The following is a 12,038-nucleotide window of genomic DNA, read 5'->3' on the forward strand; positions in this document are numbered from 1 at the left end:
TGGAGAGACGAACAGCCCTCTGATGATCTCCCTGAGATGTTAAAGGGAGGACGCTCGGCTCTAATCCCTCAGATCCCTCACAGAGTCTCTCCGGCAGCCATTTTTCTTTGAGTGGAAGTCCGTCCTGCCGGCTTCATCGCAGCCGGCCGCTATCGCCACGATTTATGTGACGGCGTTATCGTTAACCTTCCCTTCCCAGGCCTCAACACGCCTGCACGGAGAAGTCTGCGGTTCAGAGGTCACAATAACAGATTCTGCAGAAATGAAGCAACGTGCATTAAATGTCCGTCCTTATCTGAGCAGTAAATTCCCCGGAGACGCCGGCCGTGGAAGCGAGTCTGGGCTGAAGCTGCTGCTCCTCAGCATTCAGGGAGAAACATCAAACCTCCTGCCACGCAAACATGAGCGTCAGTCTAGAGACGACCTCTGACCTCAGACTCATCCACTCTCAAATACCTTTATGTAGAAGAGGCCAGTCAGGTGTGATTATCAGTTCAGGGTCCGCTGGGACGTTCGTACGCTGGCTGCCGTCAACGTTCACACTCTTTGTCTCGGTGTCTCTGGTGTCACTCAAACTTCTGACAGAGCATCAACACCCATGAAGAACACGACACATCATTTAAAACGCACGTCGTTCATCAACACCCTCCAGTCCTGGCTCGTGGAGGCAGGGTGGAGCAGTCGGCTCTGGTTTATACCATGACCCCCCCCAGGGAGAGAGCGTGTGTCTGCTGAGGCGGGTCACCGGTGCTGCTACCGAGGAACTCACCAGTTTACTCCATCCAGACTCGTGACGGTGTTCATGAACGTGTCGGCACTGCAGGCTGTCTACCCCACTCAGAGGGAAGCTTAATGCAGCAGGTCTCTGGTTAACCCTGGTTAACCCTGGTTAACCCTGGTTAACCCTGGTTAACCCTGGTTAAACCCTGGATAACTCTATTGAGTTAAAATCATACAGACATACATTTATTATAAGTACGATCATTGTTCTTGATGACTAACCTGCTCGTTAATGTCATGGTGCTGGGATACAGAGGTGTGTAGGTGTGCAGGTGTGTAGGTGTGCAGGTGTGTAGGTGTGCAGCTGTGTAGGTGTGCAGGTGTGTAGGTGTGTAGGTGTGCAGCTGTGTAGGTGTGCAGCTGTGTAGGTGTGCAGGTGTGTAGGTGTGTAGGTGTGCAGCTGTGTAGGTGTGCAGGTGTGTAGGTGTGTAGGTGTGCAGCTGTGTAGGTGTGTAGGTGTGTAGGTGTGCAGCTGTGTAGGTGTGTAGGTGTGCAGCTGTGTAGGTGTGTAGGTGTGTAGGTGTGCAGCTGTGTAGGTGTGCAGGTGTGTAGGTGTGTAGGTGTGCAGGTGTGTAGGTGTGCAGCTGTGTAGGTGTGCAGCTGTGTAGGTGTGCAGGTGTGTAGGTGTGTAGGTGTGCAGCTGTGTAGGTGTGCAGCTGTGTAGGTGTGTAGGTGTGCAGCTGTGTAGGTGTGCAGCTGTGTAGGTGTGTAGGTGTGTAGGTGTGCAGCTGTGTAGGTGTGTAGGTGTGCAGCTGTGTAGGTGTGTAGGTGTGCAGCTGTGTAGGTGTGTAGGTGTGCAGGTGTGTAGGTGTGCAGGTGTGTAGGTGTGTAGGTGTGTAGGTGTGCAGGTGTGTAGGTGTGCAGCTGTGTAGGTGTCAGCTGTGTAGGTGTGCAGGTGTGTAGGTGTGTAGGTGTGTAGGTGTGTAGGTGTGCAGGTGTGTAGGTGTGCAGCTGTGTAGGTGTGTAGGTGTGTAGGTGTGCAGGTGTGTAGGTGTGCAGCTGTGTAGGTGTGTAGGTGTGTAGGTGTGTAGGTGTGTAGGTGTGCAGGTGTGCAGGTGTGTAGGTGTGTAGGTGTGTAGGTGTGCAGGTGGAGGTGTGCAGGTGTGCAGGTGTGTAGGTGTGCAGGTGGAGGTGTGCAGGTGTGTAGGTGTGTAGGTGTGTAGGTGTGCAGGTGTGTAGGTGTGTAGGTGTGTAGGTGTGCAGGTGTGTAGGTGTGTAGGTGTGTAGGTGTGTAGGTGTGTAGGTGTGTAGGTGTGCAGGTGGAGGTGTGCAGGTGTGCAGGTGTGTAGGTGTGTAGGTGTGCAGGTGTGCAGGTGTGTAGGTGTGCAGCTGTGTAGGTGTGCAGGTGTGTAGGTGTGCAGCTGTGTAGGTGTGCAGCTGTGTAGGTGTGCAGGTGTGGAGGTGTGGAGGTGGAGGTGTGCAGGTGGAGGTGTGCAGGTGTGGAGGTGTGCAGGTGTGGAGGTGTGGAGGTGGAGGTGTGCAGGTGGAGGTGTGTAGGTGTGGAGGTGTGCAGGTGGAGGTGTGCAGGTGTGGAGGTGTGGAGGTGGAGGTGTGCAGGTGGAGGTGTGCAGGTGTGGAGGTGTGGAGGTGGAGGTGTGCAGGTGTGGAGGTGTGCAGGTGGAGGTGTGCAGGTGTGGAGGTGTGGAGGTGGAGGTGTGGAGGTGGAGGTGTGCAGGTGGAGGTGTGCAGGTGGAGGTGTGTAGGTGTGGAGGTGTGCAGGTGGAGGTGTGCAGGTGGAGGTGTGTAGGTGTGGAGGTGTGCAGGTGTGGAGGTGTGGAGGTGTGGAGGTGGAGGTGTGCAGGTGGAGGTGTGTAGGTGTGGAGGTGTGCAGGTGTGCAGGTGTGTAGGTGTGCAGGTGTGTAGGTGTGCAGGTGTGTAGGTGTGCAGCTGTGTAGGTGTGCAGCTGTGTAGGTGTGCAGCTGTGTAGGTGTGGAGGTGTGCAGGTGTGCAGGTGTGTAGGTGTGCAGGTGTGCAGGTGTGGAGGTGTGCAGGTGTGGAGGTGTGCAGGTGGAGGTGCGTGTGTTTGCTTCTGTAACGTCTGACTGGTTTCCTGAGAGTCTCCAGTTGAGGAACATGACGTGTAAAAACCCTCCAGTTAGTCAGTCACTTTAATAATTTCTTAATTTTGGATTCTTCAAACAATCAGCTGACTTCACCTGGAGCTGAGATGATGTCACCTCACTGGCTGGTTGATGGTTCCTTTGGGTTGGAGGTGAAACAAAGAGAGAGGAGTTCTTCAGAGTGACTCTTTTGTGTTGGAAACTGCGGCGGTGAATCAGCACGAAGCCCAAACTCTTAAGAAGCAGGAAGTGGTTTCACTGACTTCCTCTTTCAGGTTTACCAACAGAAGAGACGAGAGAGTGAGACACATGACGGACGAGCGAAAATAACAACAAAGCCGGCAGAATCGAATCCTCTTACGGACCATGTGCCCGCTCGTCATCGTCTGAACAACAACACAGTGAGCTCAGCGCGGCCTCGGTTATATAAGAGGTCATATAAGCTGCTAGCAGACCTCTGACAGCGAACACGAGGAGCTGGAGGGAGCTTAAAAAACCTCCAGTCAGCATGAAAAGCAGTTCAAACAATGCTTGACGTCAGCGGCTGATTCAGAGGCCTGAAGGTCGCTGAGCGCCCAGACCAGCCCCCCACCTCAGAGATGGAGCGTGTTCCTGAGACAAACACGACCCCCCCCACCCCTCAGATCATCTGGTTAGAGGATGAAACCTTTCAATAGAGTTTGTTAGTGGACAAAAAGTCCCATGAAAATGTGTCCTGATAATCTGGTTTGTGTTTTATCCATAATGTCCCCCAACACTCCCATCGACGGTAGCCGTGGTTACGTGGACGACGTGAGACTCCAGCTGAACCGCTAACCTGGACGCTAACCTGGAGGCTAACCTGGACGCTAACCTGGAGGCTAACCTGGAACCTGGACGCTAACCTGGAGGCTAACCTGGACGCTAACCTGGAGGCTAACCTGGAGGCTAACCTGGAGGCTAACCTGAACGCTAACCTGGAGGCTAACCTGGAGGCTAACCTGAACGCTAACCTGGAGGCTAACCTGGACTCTAACCTGGAGGCTAACCTGGACCCTAACCTGGAGGCTAACCTGAACGCTAACCTGGAGGCTAACCTGAACACTAACCTGGACGCTAACCTGGAGGCTAACCTGGACGCTAACCTGGAGGCTAACCTGGACGCTAGCCTGGACCCTAACCTGGAGGCTAACCTGGACGCTAACCTGGACGCTAGCCTGGACCCTAACCTGGAGGCTAACCTGGACGCTAACCTGGACGCTAACCTGGAGGCTAACCTGGAGGCTAACCTGAACGCTAACCTGGACCCTAACCTGGAGGCTAACCTGGAGGCTAACCTGAACGCTAACCTGGACGCTAACCTGGAGGCTAACCTGGACTCTAACCTGGACCCTAACCTGGAGGCTAACCTGAACGCTAACCTGGACCCTAACCTGGAGGCTAACCTGGAGGCTAACCTGGACGCTAACCTGGAGGCTAACCTGGACTTTAACCTGGAGGCTAACGCTGACGAGCGTCTCCTCCATGGAGGGATGTGCGCTGCCTTCAGGTGGAGTCATGTCCACGATGTACTTATTAAAGTTAGGCTATGTGTTGCTGGGCAACGCTGCGAAGAAACATGGCCGCCACGAGGCTCCCGGCCGCAGCAGCGTGTCTCAGTTTGTTGTTGCTCCGATATGAGGAAGTGTTGCTGACTCGCTGTCTGACCTTTTGTTTTGGTCTCGAGGCCGAGCGCCCACTCGCTCTCGTGGGGGCACCCCTGACATCTCCGTTGTCATGACGACGAGCTGTCCGTCAGCAGCGGGTGGGCGGGGGCTGACCTCTGATGGACGGACAGTCACTGGAGCGTGGGTGTCTGACCTTTGACCTCTGAGGGACTTCTGGTCGGTACACAGCCTTTAAAGAGCCAAATAAATGAGTCCTGCTCTTTATTCTCTGCTTTGTTTGTCTCTCTCTCTCCGTTTGTTCCCTCTTTCTTCACTTTTGTTTACTTCTGATAGTTTCTTGTTTTACATTTCTGCATTTTTATGGGCAGGATGTCTGCATGTGAAACCAGTAACTACAGATGGACATCGTGCTTTGTTATAAAATGTCACGAGATGAGTTATACAATGATGATACAGAGAGTTATTATTGGAAATGAGTCTTATTTTTAGCTGTAATGCTCAACAAACCAAATTAACAATAGATAAAACAGGTGGATAAACCAGACCAGACTCTTTTAACCAGAAGAACACAGGAGTTAGTGGTGTGCCCCCATCCCAACGAGCTAATAAACATTAAATAGGATGTGAACTAATTCTTTAAAACACCAAAGTCACACAATGACAAACAAACTAACTGATGGAGGCAGGAACAGTTGATGTGTGGCTCTCTTTAAATCCACCAGACTCCTTTAACAGAAACAGTGATTTTACCTCACAGGTCACAGGAGCTGCTGGGCTAGTTGCTGTCACTTTAGTGTTTGACCACATTAGTTTAGATCCAAACTGACACTTTAAAACACCAAAGTCACACAAGAACACAAACACACTGACTGATGGAGGCAGCAGCAGACCAGCAGCTCCTGTGTTCTGGGAGCTAAAATCACTGTTTTTGTGAATGGAGTCTGGCCAGTAGAGACCCGTTCCATCCACAAACAAGAAAAACTTTCTGATTTGCATAAAACACTTTTGATCAGAGCTTAATTTTATTTAATAAATTAATGAAATGTTTCTTGATTTCAGACATTCAGACACTAAAGTACCAACATATTGTTCCAGCTGGTGTGTGTTGTTATACTGAACAATAAACACACACACACACACACACACACACACACACACACACTCTGCCTGTCTCTCTCTCTCTCTGTCTCTCTGTATAAAAATCAGTAAAGATAAACCAGGACACTTTAACCTCTGCCGTCAGTCGCTGGGTTAAATAAAGTTTAGACTGTTTGAAGTGGAGCACCAGAGTTCATCTCTCCTCCAATCAGCTTTCAGCTTTTGGTTTGTGTCTAATTGGATTTTTATCGAGAGTTTTCCTCTTTTTATGGAGTCAAACTGACCTGAAATGTTTAGAATATTTTCACTGCTGTAAATCGCTGTCAGACTTTTCTGATGGGAACTGAAGCTGTTCGCTCTCTTTGCTCTCTTCGAAGACACCAGACTCCTTTGACAAAAACAGTCATTTTACCTAGAGAAAAACAGGAGTTGCTGGCCTACAGCTGCCTCAATCACTGAACTAATGTGTGAACGAACCCTTTAAAACACCAAAAGTAAAACAGTAACACAAACAAACTCACTGATGGAGGCAGCAGCAGACCAGCAGCTCCTGTGTTCTGGGACATAAAATGCCTGTTTTTGTGAATGGAGTCTGGTGTGTTCAAAGAGAAGTCCACAGCCGACCGTCATCTACTGTAGGAAGGCAGATAACACAGACTGTCCCTTTAATAATGAAAGTGAGTGTCTGAGGGATCATTACGTTATTTGTATTTGGAGAACGGCCCTTTAACGGAGGGATGGGTGCCTGACGCTGCCTTGGCCCGGGGGCCCGGGGGCCCGGGGGCCCAGGGGCACGGGGTCAGGGCCTGTACCCATGATACTCAGACTGTGGCATTCCTCATCAGATTTACGCTGTGCTGCTCTCCATATGAAGCCTGTAGCAGCAGCCTGATCTGTGATTAGCCCCTCCGCCATCTTAATCTGCAGTAAAGTGAGGGGAACGAGCATGTGATTGCAGGGGCTGATGGGAAACCCACAGTGGCGTGTTTGTTTAGGTGACATTTTCACACCACACACTGGAGTCAGCTTATACACAGTTAGCAGTCTCTTAGAAACACCTAGCGTAACCTGGCCGGGGTCACACGGGGGTCAACTGGTTTGGGGTCTGTAAGCTGATTGGACCTCCTGCTAGCTGGCTAATACGAGCGGATAACGAACGGCGTGCAGGCGAATGGTGTGAGATAAGTCATGAAGAAGTAATCTACTGGCTTTACATCGACCTGCTTTCAAATCTGATTCAAGTCACAAACTGAAAACAGAGGTCACCCAGGGGTCAGATGCAGGTCAGATGCAGGTCAGATATAGGTGGTGGTGGGGGGGTCAACGCGTCCAGTACGTCCACATAGCTGCATTAAGCCTGATTAGATCAGGTATTTTTAAACCTGGGCCCTATTTGTACGTTTCCAAAGCCACCAGACTCCATTGACAAAAATAGTGATTTTACCTCACAGAACACAGGAGTTTCTGTTCTACTGCTAGTTTGTCTGTGTTATGGTCTGACTTTAAAGGGTTAATACAGATCTGAACTGACCCTTTAAAACACCAAAGTCACTCAATAACACAATCACACTACCTGATGGAGGCACCAGCAGCTCCTGTGTTCTGTTCTCTAAAATCCCTGTTTTAGTGAATGTAGTCTGGTGTGTGTGCTGTTTGTGGTTAAACCAAAAGGATCTTCCAGGTCTCTCTCTGTAGGGATCCTTTCCATGATGCTGTCACACACTTAGAATAACACTCTGAGCCTGTCAGTGGATCAAACAAGCTCTTTTAGTGGACCTACTGTGATCTGGTGCAGTTGTCCCAAAGGATCACGTTGCAACCATTGCAGCCCGTTTGGTGGCTGCTGGCTGAGGTGATCTACTGGACCAGTTCCAACACTTTTACTACCTACCAGTCACTCACACACCAGGATGTGGACAGAGAGGATCATGGGTAGAAACAGTTAACAGGGAAGTGGTGGTGCCTCTGTTGTTCAGCAGCTCTCTAATGGTCTCTGCTGATGTGCTGGACTGACTCAGAGGTTGAGTCGACCTCTGGGATAAATATTGACAGTGTGTTCTGATCTGAGATCAGATAAAGCCTCCGCTCGGCTCTATTGGTCCCAGCAGAGACATAACGTGGAGGCCGGAGCCCCCAGATGGTCTCCACCTCTCTTTACTACAGCTGCACACCAGACTTCATGTCCACTTCACAGTCTTTCTCAGCCAGAGAGCTTCAGGGGCTCAGAGGTCAAAGATGATCAATTAAACTGGGATGTTTAAGTGATTATGGCGGGGGGGGGGGGGGGGTCACTTTATTTGTCTTTTGTTCCCTTCTCTCTTCGTCTCTTCATTATTTTCTGCTCCTTCACTGACAGTCACATCAGCTGGAGTTTATTGATCAGCTCCTCACTTATCAGTCCTGCTAACTAGTTTCTAACTAGCGAGTCACCGGATCGGCTCATTAAAACGTCTCAGCTGCTGAAGACCCTACAGGTGTGTAAATCTGTTGCTAGGAAACATTTGTAGCGCCGTCCAATCAGGAGCAATTAGCTCCGTGTAGTAAAACACTGACTAAACTAGCAGGTTAACGAGGCTAAGTAATGAGGCTAACTTACAGTGGCTAACTAACAGTGGCTAACTAACAGTGGCTAACTAAGGAGGCTAACTAACAGTGGCTAACTAAGGAGGCTAACTAAGGAGGCTAACTAAGGAGGCTAACTAACAGTGGCTAACTAAGGAGGCTAACTAACAGTGGCTAACTAAGGAGGCTAACTAAGGAGGCTAACAGTGCTTCAGGACCTCAGTGGGAACATTGAGAACATTCCTGTGAACTCAGGATGTTAAAGGTCGTCCAGTTTCTGCTCTTTGTTTTCTCTTTGTCTCTTTGTCTCTTTGTCTCTTTGGTTTCGTTGTTTTGCTCCAACAGGAAATGGATCCTCAGCTGACAGGTGAGGAATGTGATCAGGTGACTCAGCAGGACGGCAGAGGGTTTTATTCAACTGAACAAAACTCTCCTCCTCCTCTTCGTCCTCTTCGTCCTCGCCCCCCCTCCTCCTCCTCCTCTTCGTCCTCCTCCTCTTCATCCTCCTCCTCTTCGTCCTCCTTCTCTTCATCATCCTCCTCCTCTTCGTACTCCCCCTCCTCCTCTCTCCCCCTCCTCCCCCCCGCTCCTCCTCTTACAGTCTCTTGCCTCATGCAGGAGGCCTTCAGAGGAGATCTGAAGCAGCTCTAACTGCTTTAGTCGTGACTTTCTGAGTCTTTAATATTTCAGCTGCTCTCCGTTACGGCACCATGACGACATTCGGAGGAGAGAAGGTGTAACGCTGCTCCGCCGCGACCGGGGGGCACGAAGAAGAACTCACAGCCCCGCGAAGGGTCACTTCAGGTGACGGAGGAGCAAACACACAGTGAACCAGCACCAAACCTCACTGAGTTTTAGACTCATTGTTCAAACTGTTGGCGTCAGATTGAAGGAACTGAAGAGAAGATTAGTGAAAGTAAATGAGGCTGCAGCATCTTCATCTACAGACGACCAACACAGAGGAAGACTACGACCACAGTCTTCATCAGTGATTAACTTCAACTGGGTCCACGTCTGCAATCAGAAAATATCCCAGTTCATCTTTTGTTCTTGTAAATTTACCATTTAAATCTTTATCCATGAGGATGAACCAGCAGACAGCAGCTCCTGTCTGCAGAGGACGAACCCCTGGATGTTCAGACAGCAGCTCCTGTCTGCAGAGGACGAACCCCTGGATGTTCAGACAGCAGCTCCTGTCTGCAGAGGACGAACCCCTGGATGTTCAGACAGCAGCTCCTGTCTGCAGAGGATGAACCCCTGGATGTTCAGACAGCAGCTCCTGTCTGCAGAGGACGAACCCCTGGATGTTCAGACAGCAGCTCCTGTCTGCAGAGGATGAACCCCTGGATGTTCAGACAGCAGCTCCTGCCTGCAGAGGACGAACCCCTGGATGTTCAGACAGCAGCTCCTGTCTGCAGAGGATGAACCCCTGGATGTTCAGACTGTCAGTGGATCACTGAGAGACTGAAGGAACCTTAAAACAGACAGGTTCTCTATGAGGTTCTGCAGCCTCTGTTTTCTGGAGTTTTATTCTGGAGGGACGTCACATGATGACTTCCTGTGGAGGAGGAAGTTACTCTGAATCTAGAAATATTGATTTCATGTCTGCAAAGAGACGAAGAAGGACGCTGACGTTCTAATGAGCTTCAGCTCCCATCATGCCTCAGACCTTCTACTGTGCTGTAGCAGTACTTCTACTACTGACGGAGTACTTCTACTGTGCTGCAGCAGTACTTCTACTACTGACAGAGTACTTCTACTGTGCTGCAGCAGTACTTCTACTACTGACAGAGTATTTCTACTACTGACAGAGTACTTCTACTACTGACAGAGTACTTCTACTGTGCTGCAGCAGTACTTCTACTACTGGCAGAGTATTTCTACTACTGACAGAGTACTTCTACTACTGACAGAGTACTTCTACTGTGCTGCAGCAGTACTTCTACTACTGACAGAGTATTTCTACTACTGACAGAGTACTTCTACTACTGACAGAGTACTTCTACTGTGCTGCAGCAGTACTTCTACTACTGGCAGAGTATTTCTACTACTGACAGAGTACTTCTACTACTGACAGAGTACTTCTACTACTGACAGAGTACTTCTACTGTGCTGCAGCAGTACTTCTACTACTGACAGAGTATTTCTACTACTGACAGAGTACTTCTACTACTGACAGAGTACTTCTACTGTGCTGCAGCAGTACTTCTACTACTGACAGAGTACTTCTACTGTGCTGCAGCAGTACTTCTACTACTGACAGAGTACTTCTACTACTGACAGAGTACTTCTACTGTGCTGCAGCAGTATTTCTACTACTGACAGAGTACTTCTACTACTGACAGAGTACTTCTACTACTGACAGAGTACTTCTACTGTGCTGCAGCAGGACCCTCCAGACTAACAGCCTCAGTAACAGCTGCAGCAGGTCACAGTAACTCGGGGAGTCAAAGGTCAGACGTGTTCCCTCCACACCTGTGAACTGTGGGCAGACGGCGCCTCCTGGTGGCCTCAGGCAGCAGAGGAGGAATCAGTTTGGACACTGAGCACGAGATGTTTAATGACGCCTCATAAATGTGGGAAATGTTACACCTCAGCGTGGACGATGATGGAAACGTTTAGTAGATTATATCCACACCTGTCTGATATTCAGACCATTTCAAGAGGCTGAAAAATCCATTATTTGATGTATTTATGTCTTTAAATAACCTGTGAAATAAGAAAAACACAGTATGAATCTCCAGGAAACAGAAGAAAGAACGAAGATGTGGGAACATCCACTAAAACTACATTTTCTGTCATCAACAGTGGAACAAATTTTACCCAAAAGACCGAGATTACACAAAGAGATGGGGTGAGATTCGTACCCTGGAGACAGACTTAGAAAACTAACACTTCTCATTTCTTATTTATTGCAGTTGTGTCACTGTTTGGATTGGCTGTTAGTTTATCTGCTCTGGAGGCTGAGGAGGAGAAATGAAGTGAGAAAAGACCTTCGAGAGCTCATATATGTTCCTCATATGATCCAACACTTATTTTACTTTATTAAAGAGGAATTACATTAAAATCCATGTACAGTAGTTCTACCAGCTCTCCTCCGGTTCTGTCCCGGCTCTGTCCCGGCTCTGTCCCGGTTCTGTCCCGGCTCTCCTCCGGCTCTGTCCCGGTTCTGTCCCGGCTCTCCTCCGGCTCTGTCCCGGTTCTGTCCCGGTTCTGTCCCGGCTCTCCTCCGGTTCTGTCCCGGCTCTGTCCCGGCTCTCCTCCGGTTCTATCCCAGCTCTGTCCCGGCTCTCCTCTGGCTCTCCTCCGGCTCTCCTCTGGCTCTCCTCTGGTTCTGTCCCGGTTCACCTCCGGCTCACCTCCGGCTCTCCTCCCGCTCTCCTCTGGCTCTCCTCTGGCTCCGTCACGGCTCTGTCCCGGCTCTCCTCCGGTTCTCCTCCAGCTCTCCTCCGGCTCTGTCCCGGCTCTCTGTCCTGGCTCTCCTCTGGCTCTGTCCCGGCTCTCTGTCCTGGCTCTCCTCTGGCTCTGTCCCGGCTCTCCTCCGGCTCTCCTCCGGCTCTGTCCCGGCTCTCCTCTGGCTCTGTCCCGGCTCTGTCCCGGTTCTGTCCCGGCTCTGTCCCGGTTCTGTCCCGGCTCTGTCCCGGCTCTGTCCCGGTTCTGTCCCGGCTCTGTCCCGGCTCTCCTCTGGCTCTGTCCCGGCTCTCCTCCGGCTCTCCTCTGGCTCTGTCCCGGCTCTGTCCCGGCTCTCCTCTGGCTCTGTCCCGGCTCTCCTCCGGCTCTCCTCCGGCTCTCCTCCGGCTCTCCTCTGGCTCTCCTCTGGCTCTGTCCCGGCTCTGTCCCGGCTCTCCTCTGGCTCTGTCCCGGCTCTCCTCTGGCTCTGTCCCGGCTCTCC

Source organism: Pempheris klunzingeri, chromosome 1 (genome assembly GCF_042242105.1).
Source record: "Pempheris klunzingeri isolate RE-2024b chromosome 1, fPemKlu1.hap1, whole genome shotgun sequence".
Classification (NCBI taxonomy): Eukaryota; Metazoa; Chordata; class Actinopteri; order Acropomatiformes; family Pempheridae; genus Pempheris; species Pempheris klunzingeri.